Raw genomic sequence first — 6462 nt, 5'->3', positions numbered from 1 at the left:
CTTTCTTCCTAACTCTTACTTGTCTGGGATCACCAAGAAAATGTATTGATAGGGATTCCATGTCCTAAGTAAATGTGAGTCCTTTTTGCTACTAATATATTGTGACTATGACAATATCAGTAAGATGCAAGTTCTAACATCAACTCTTTTTCTCAATATTTTTCTTGTCTTGATACACAGTCAATTCTTATCACATGTCTTCATTGCGTGTAGTTATATTTAACATCAATCCGGTTTTTTTTTTTTTTTATAATGAGGTTCATGCTTTAATTTGCTGAATCAAATCTGAAACGTAAAGACAGTAAATCTTCATTAGTAATAATTGATTCATACTCTCACACACCTCATCAGCAGTGTCTAACCTTCCCACATACACCATACCATTTACCCTAATTTCATATTCTCTTCTCTGAGTTCTAAGTATGAAGGCTTTTTTTGATCAAATATCTAGGTCTTCCTACCTACATCCTATTATGTATGAATAATATACACTTTTCAAAAATAAAATGTCGTTCATATGACAGACCCTTCGTAGAATTCATCCTTTCACCCATGTTAATCTTCACCACTTCTTATCCAAATCTCTATGTTTTTCACTATCACAATTCTACGTTATATATACAATATAATGTGAGCAGATCAACTCAATAGCTTTGACCTTTCTTCTTTTATTTGTACTTAACATGAACACTTTCCTTCTGTGAAGCAGAGTTGGTTTAACAAACCTGCTATTTATTCCCACCTTGGCACACACACACACAATTCTCGTTGCTTACCCATCTTTTTATCTTTAAATATCCTGATTCCTTTCTTGGTTCGCCTCTTCACTCACAGATCCTTATTTAAATCACTTACTGGTATGGTTTTGTCATCTACATTAAGATTCATTAGTCGGTACCCGGTGTTTCTATTTGCCCTTGCTATCTTAGAGGTGCTCATATCTACATTCAAGTTACTGTACCCTTCTGGCAGAACCTTTTTAATCTCTTTTTTTCTAACCATATATAGTTTTTCTTAAATGTCTACGAAACAAGATATTACCTAAAAACAAACTATTTCATATCTCACTAACACCTCACCCTGCATCACATCTATATCCACTGTTGTTTCTCTAACCTTTCACATCACTCTAACAATAAACATTTTAAACATCAATATGGAATCAACTCACGCTTCTCTTAGACTCTATTTCAAATAACTTCAGTCACTTTTTACCAACAAACCGAACCATTCATAAAAATTTTTTTAATATCTCCCAGCAACGTATCATTTATATGACTCTTCTACATTACCAATTTATAAATTCTATACTAAATATATCTACTGTATATCCATAATATAAGACTGGTACAACTTGTTGCCTATATTTTCAAACTTCTTACATAATTTCATCTTAACAAACACTTGATCCATACACCCTAATCCTTATCTATAGCTACACCCTTCTTGATTGATACACATATGTATTATGTATACAGTACACAAACACACACACACACACACACAAGCACACACACACACACACACACACACACATATATATATATATATATATATATATATATATATATATATATGTGTGTGTCTGTGTATGTATGTGTGTGTGTATTTATATGCACACACACACACACACACACATATATATATATATATATATATATATATATATATATATATATATATATATATATATATATGTGTGTGTGTGTGTGTGTGTGTATATATATATATATGCATATATATATATATATATATATATATATATATATATATATATATGTGTGTGTGTGTGTGTGTGTGTGTGTGTGTGTGTGTGTGTGTGTGTGTGTGTGTTAAGGGATATATTTCAGTTGTGAAAAAATTCATGATAATTTTAAGATCTTTTGCGAAGCAGGCAGTGGATAGATGTAACACAAGTTGTAAATTAGCGCCGACCGATATATGACATAAGCAATGCCAAAAAAAAAAAAAAAAATGTTAAGACTATCTCCAGAAAGGAAAGTCCAAGAGTATGGTAATTAATATCCCCAAAGAAGTTATGGAAAAATGAGGTTAGTAAAATATAAATTCTCTCATGGCCCCGAGGGACACCTTTATATCTAATCATTCCTTTTGGGATGGGTTTAATAACTGTATGTCAACAATCCACTTACTATAGGGCATAACCAGACTCTATCTAGGGCCTTTTGGAAGACAATAACATGCAGTGAGAGCCGAGGACATCAGCCATAGAGAAGAGGACCTGCTCGTTAGGGGCTAGCCCCCAATATACCTGTCACGAGCATTGTTCTGTAAATGAGTAAAGTTGATAAAGGACATGTGAAAACGTCAATGACAATTCTCATTCACGATCCATGGTGCTACACTGTTAGAAAAAACCGTGATTTCAATCGGAAATTCTTCATAAAAATATACTGTTCTCAACCGTATTTCAGTAAAATACAGGCTACCGTCATTGTACCTTCCTTTATTATCATCTTTTACGGGTTGGTGACCGTAATATCACTCCTTAACGTCAATATATCCGTTATGAAAACGGTAAAAATCCGGGACTAAATGTTGCCAGACATTTACCGTTTTCTTAATGGAAATTTTTAACAGTGTACTTCAACTTCAATATACTCGGTCCCCAAATAAACCGGTAGCCGCGGTAAGATAAGATCATATGCGAAGAACACATTTATACTACGTAAAAGAATAATAAGAGGCTGCGAACATCGTGAAGCAACAAGAAGGACAAACACCGTGGTCGAGATGTGGGAAGAAATGAATCTTGCAGTTCAAAAAGACTTTTCACCGAAAACGGAAGGAAACCCTGGAAGGATCAAGGGAGAAAGGATCGAAGCAATAAAATAATGATGTAGCCTATACGCTCAACTTCAAGTTAGGAGAGTTTTGAACATAAATAACAGGATAAAGTTTTATCCTATCAATCTTGAAATAGTTGATTTTCTTTATGGGAGAGAAAACCAGAAGAATATGGGCTAAATGAACCTAAACCCTCCTAGTTAAAATACGGTAATCGTACACACTTTATGTAACTCAATTTTTGGGGTTAAAATGAGTTTTTCTAGTTAATTCCACTGTGAATCATGGCTTTAAAATTATCTTGCATTTTGGGTAGAACAATTTGTATTCTTGTTGTAAGTGAACCTTTTGTCAGTATTATTATTATTATTATTATTATTATTATTATTATTATTATTATTATTATTATTATTATTATTATTATTAGCTAAGCTACAACCTTAGATGGGAAAGCAGAATGCTATAAGCCCAAGTGGTCCAATAGGGAAAAATATCCCAGTGAGGAAAGGAAATAAGGAAATAAGTAAACTAAAATAGAAGTCATGAACAAACTGAAATTAAATGTTTTAAGAACAGTGAAAACATTAAACTAAATCTCTCATTTATGAACTATAATAGAAGTTTAAAAAAAGAAAAAAACAGGAAGAAAAATAATATAGAATAGTGTGTCCGTATGTACCCTCAAGGAAGAGAACTCTACCCAAGACTAGAAAACAATGGTTTTATTTTTGAATATCCTACTCCTAGAAGAACTGCTCACCTAAAGGAGTTAAAATTCTAACTCGGTGTTGTCTGTGAAGCCATTTTTTATACCAGCACGAGATGTAATCAAACCACTTCCTTTCCCCGTCGTACTCAAGTGGCTTTAGGTAATGTGGGGTTTTCCAACATTTTGGAACTATAATTTTTATTCATCCAAGTTCCTTCCAGGTACACACAGTTCTGAAAGGCAGAAAAAAAAAAGGAAAGAAGAAAAAAAAAAAAACCTTGTGCGAGCTGATACAAGCTTATGTTACTCCTCTTTATTGAGAACGTGTGGCCTTGACGGATCAGAGGTCAATCTTCTTCATGATTTTATGAATGGAGGTTTTTCACCCATTTAAGGACATTTTTTTCTTCAGTTTTTCTTGAATCTTTTGCGGAATCGGGACTTCACGCCGACCATCATTACCAACACCACAACATGGACAATGGAAAAACTCTTACCATATATAGAATTTAATAAAATCGTTGTTATGATGCTAAACATCGACACTCATTTCACTGTATAGCTTCTTTAATTATATACAGAATATATGAAATAGGACTTTCAAATAGTACACGAATGGGAAATAAGAGTGCGAGACGCCTGTTCGACGGTTGGTTTGGCATCATGGCTAGAGGTACTGTACACGAACTTAGCAGCCCCACCCTGAACAGACGTCGTGCTCTGAACAGATTAGTATAGTACTCTTACCAGCAAGGTTGCATCAATAAGTTTAATCAATGGTGGTAAACTGGAGATAGTTTAAAAGTTCTTGATCACACCATACCAAACGCAATCCCGGATTATGTTAGCAGAGACGGAAATAAAGTTAGCTCACAATTGAACATTGTATAAGCCTCAAAATAAATTACAAGTGGAAGATGAAATAAATTCTCTTTTTGGTATGGGGAATGACATTTTGAAAACCTAGTATGGATTGTGAAAAAAAAAAAAAAAAAAAAAAAAAAAAAACGTGGATTAGGCTGATCCTATATTATAGGAAATCCAACATTAATTAAAACAAATTCAAATGAGGAAGAAACTTGCTGTGGCAACTAAATGTAAAATTTGTATAGTGGAACGTGCTACTAACTAATTAGTCAAATTAATTAGTATATACACAGCACCAGGTAATGTTTTGTTAAAATGAACAGATCAAAAAGTTACAGATATTCAAAGATTTTACTTTTGGACGAATGGGCCAAACTCGAAGGCAAGATTTACGCTAGACGAAAAGACCAATGGCCCTGTTATGTAGTTTGTGTCAGGAGTCAAAAGTTATTAAGAAGTTTTAAGGTCATGCAAAGGCTAACGAGAAATTAACACAGGCAAGTATGATATGGAAATCGAAGATGATGTCGGATACGAGCATGCAAACTAACCCCATTAAGATGTTTACACACACACACACACACACACACACATACACACACACACACACACACACACACACACACATATATATATATATATATATATATATATATATATATATATATATATATATATGTGTGTGTGTGTGTGTGTGTGTGTATATATATATATATATATATATATATATATATATATATATATATATATATATATATATATATATATATATATATATATATATATATATATATATATATATATATATATGTGTGTGTGTGTGTGTGTGTGTGTGTGTGTATATATATATATATATATATATATATATATATATATATATATATATATATATATATATATATATATATATATATATATATATATATATATATATATATATAAGACCACAATTAGAATACCCAACAATAACATTTAGAGCTCTCAGAAAGTCATCAATGAATAAAATGCAAGCAGTACAAATAAAGCTTTGAGGCGAGCTTATAAAGAGGGGCCTCCATATTACAATAAAATTCAGGAACTTCATCAACATTCCAAGTTGGATCCCCTAAATGTCAGGTTCCACAGAATTAGCCAAAAACTTGGGATAAATTAGGTATTGATGATGACGACCTAAGCACGGTAACAAGGACTCTATCGAACATACTCGGGATCATAATTGGTGGAGGAGACTAGATCCCAAAGTCAATTGTGATCCCCCTGGCCGAGATATATCTCAGCTGATTAAAATGATATTAATAGATATCGTTAATTAATAAGTCAAATCAATATTCAATAAAAACTTCATTACCAATTTGCCATCCTAACTTTTTCACCATCAAATAGTGTCAGACAGGCAGTCAACTTGCAATAGGGCTGGACCGCGTGAACCAATAAACCCTTCCTCTCCCTGCTTGTCCTTTCCTTCTCTTTTCATTCTTTGCCGCCTATACTTGCAGGTGGATCCTAAATTAACTCAACGTCGCACGAGGGTCTGCCCCTCTCTTTTATTCTCCTCCTATACTTCTCTTTCTCCCTTTTCCTTATTCCTTCCCAACCCGAGTACCTGCCTTCGGGCTATAAACTGGATTGTATCCAGGGGTACTCTTCCTTATCCCGTACTCCCCACTTCCACATCCTTATCAAAGTTCAAGTTCAAGAAATGTATTCCAGGATAAATGGTTCAAGGTCTCACGAAATCAATTGGATGACGACATGAAAGAAGCTAAGAAGAGTTTAAGAGAAAGTAGGAGGAAATGATTTAGCAATAAGTAGTAAGAATGACAAGATTCGGACATTTTTAATGCTTAGAATTGACCTTCTGTGTATTTCAGGTCAGTTTGTAATGAATTTTTGTCGATAAAATCCTACCTAATATTTGCATATGGATGGTAATTTGGATATAGCTATTTGAAGGCACAGCATAATTGGTGAACAAAAATATGCAGGGTGTCTAATGATGATAATTATGGTGATTATGGTCATTTTTAGAGTAAATCAACGAAATTCAAAAGGAAACTCTATTTAGTAAGAAGCCCAGA

Source organism: Palaemon carinicauda, chromosome 36 (assembly GCF_036898095.1).
Source record: "Palaemon carinicauda isolate YSFRI2023 chromosome 36, ASM3689809v2, whole genome shotgun sequence".
Classification (NCBI taxonomy): Eukaryota; Metazoa; Arthropoda; class Malacostraca; order Decapoda; family Palaemonidae; genus Palaemon; species Palaemon carinicauda.
The sequence above is the reverse complement of the archived record's forward strand: the minus strand, read 5'-3'. Positions refer to the sequence as shown.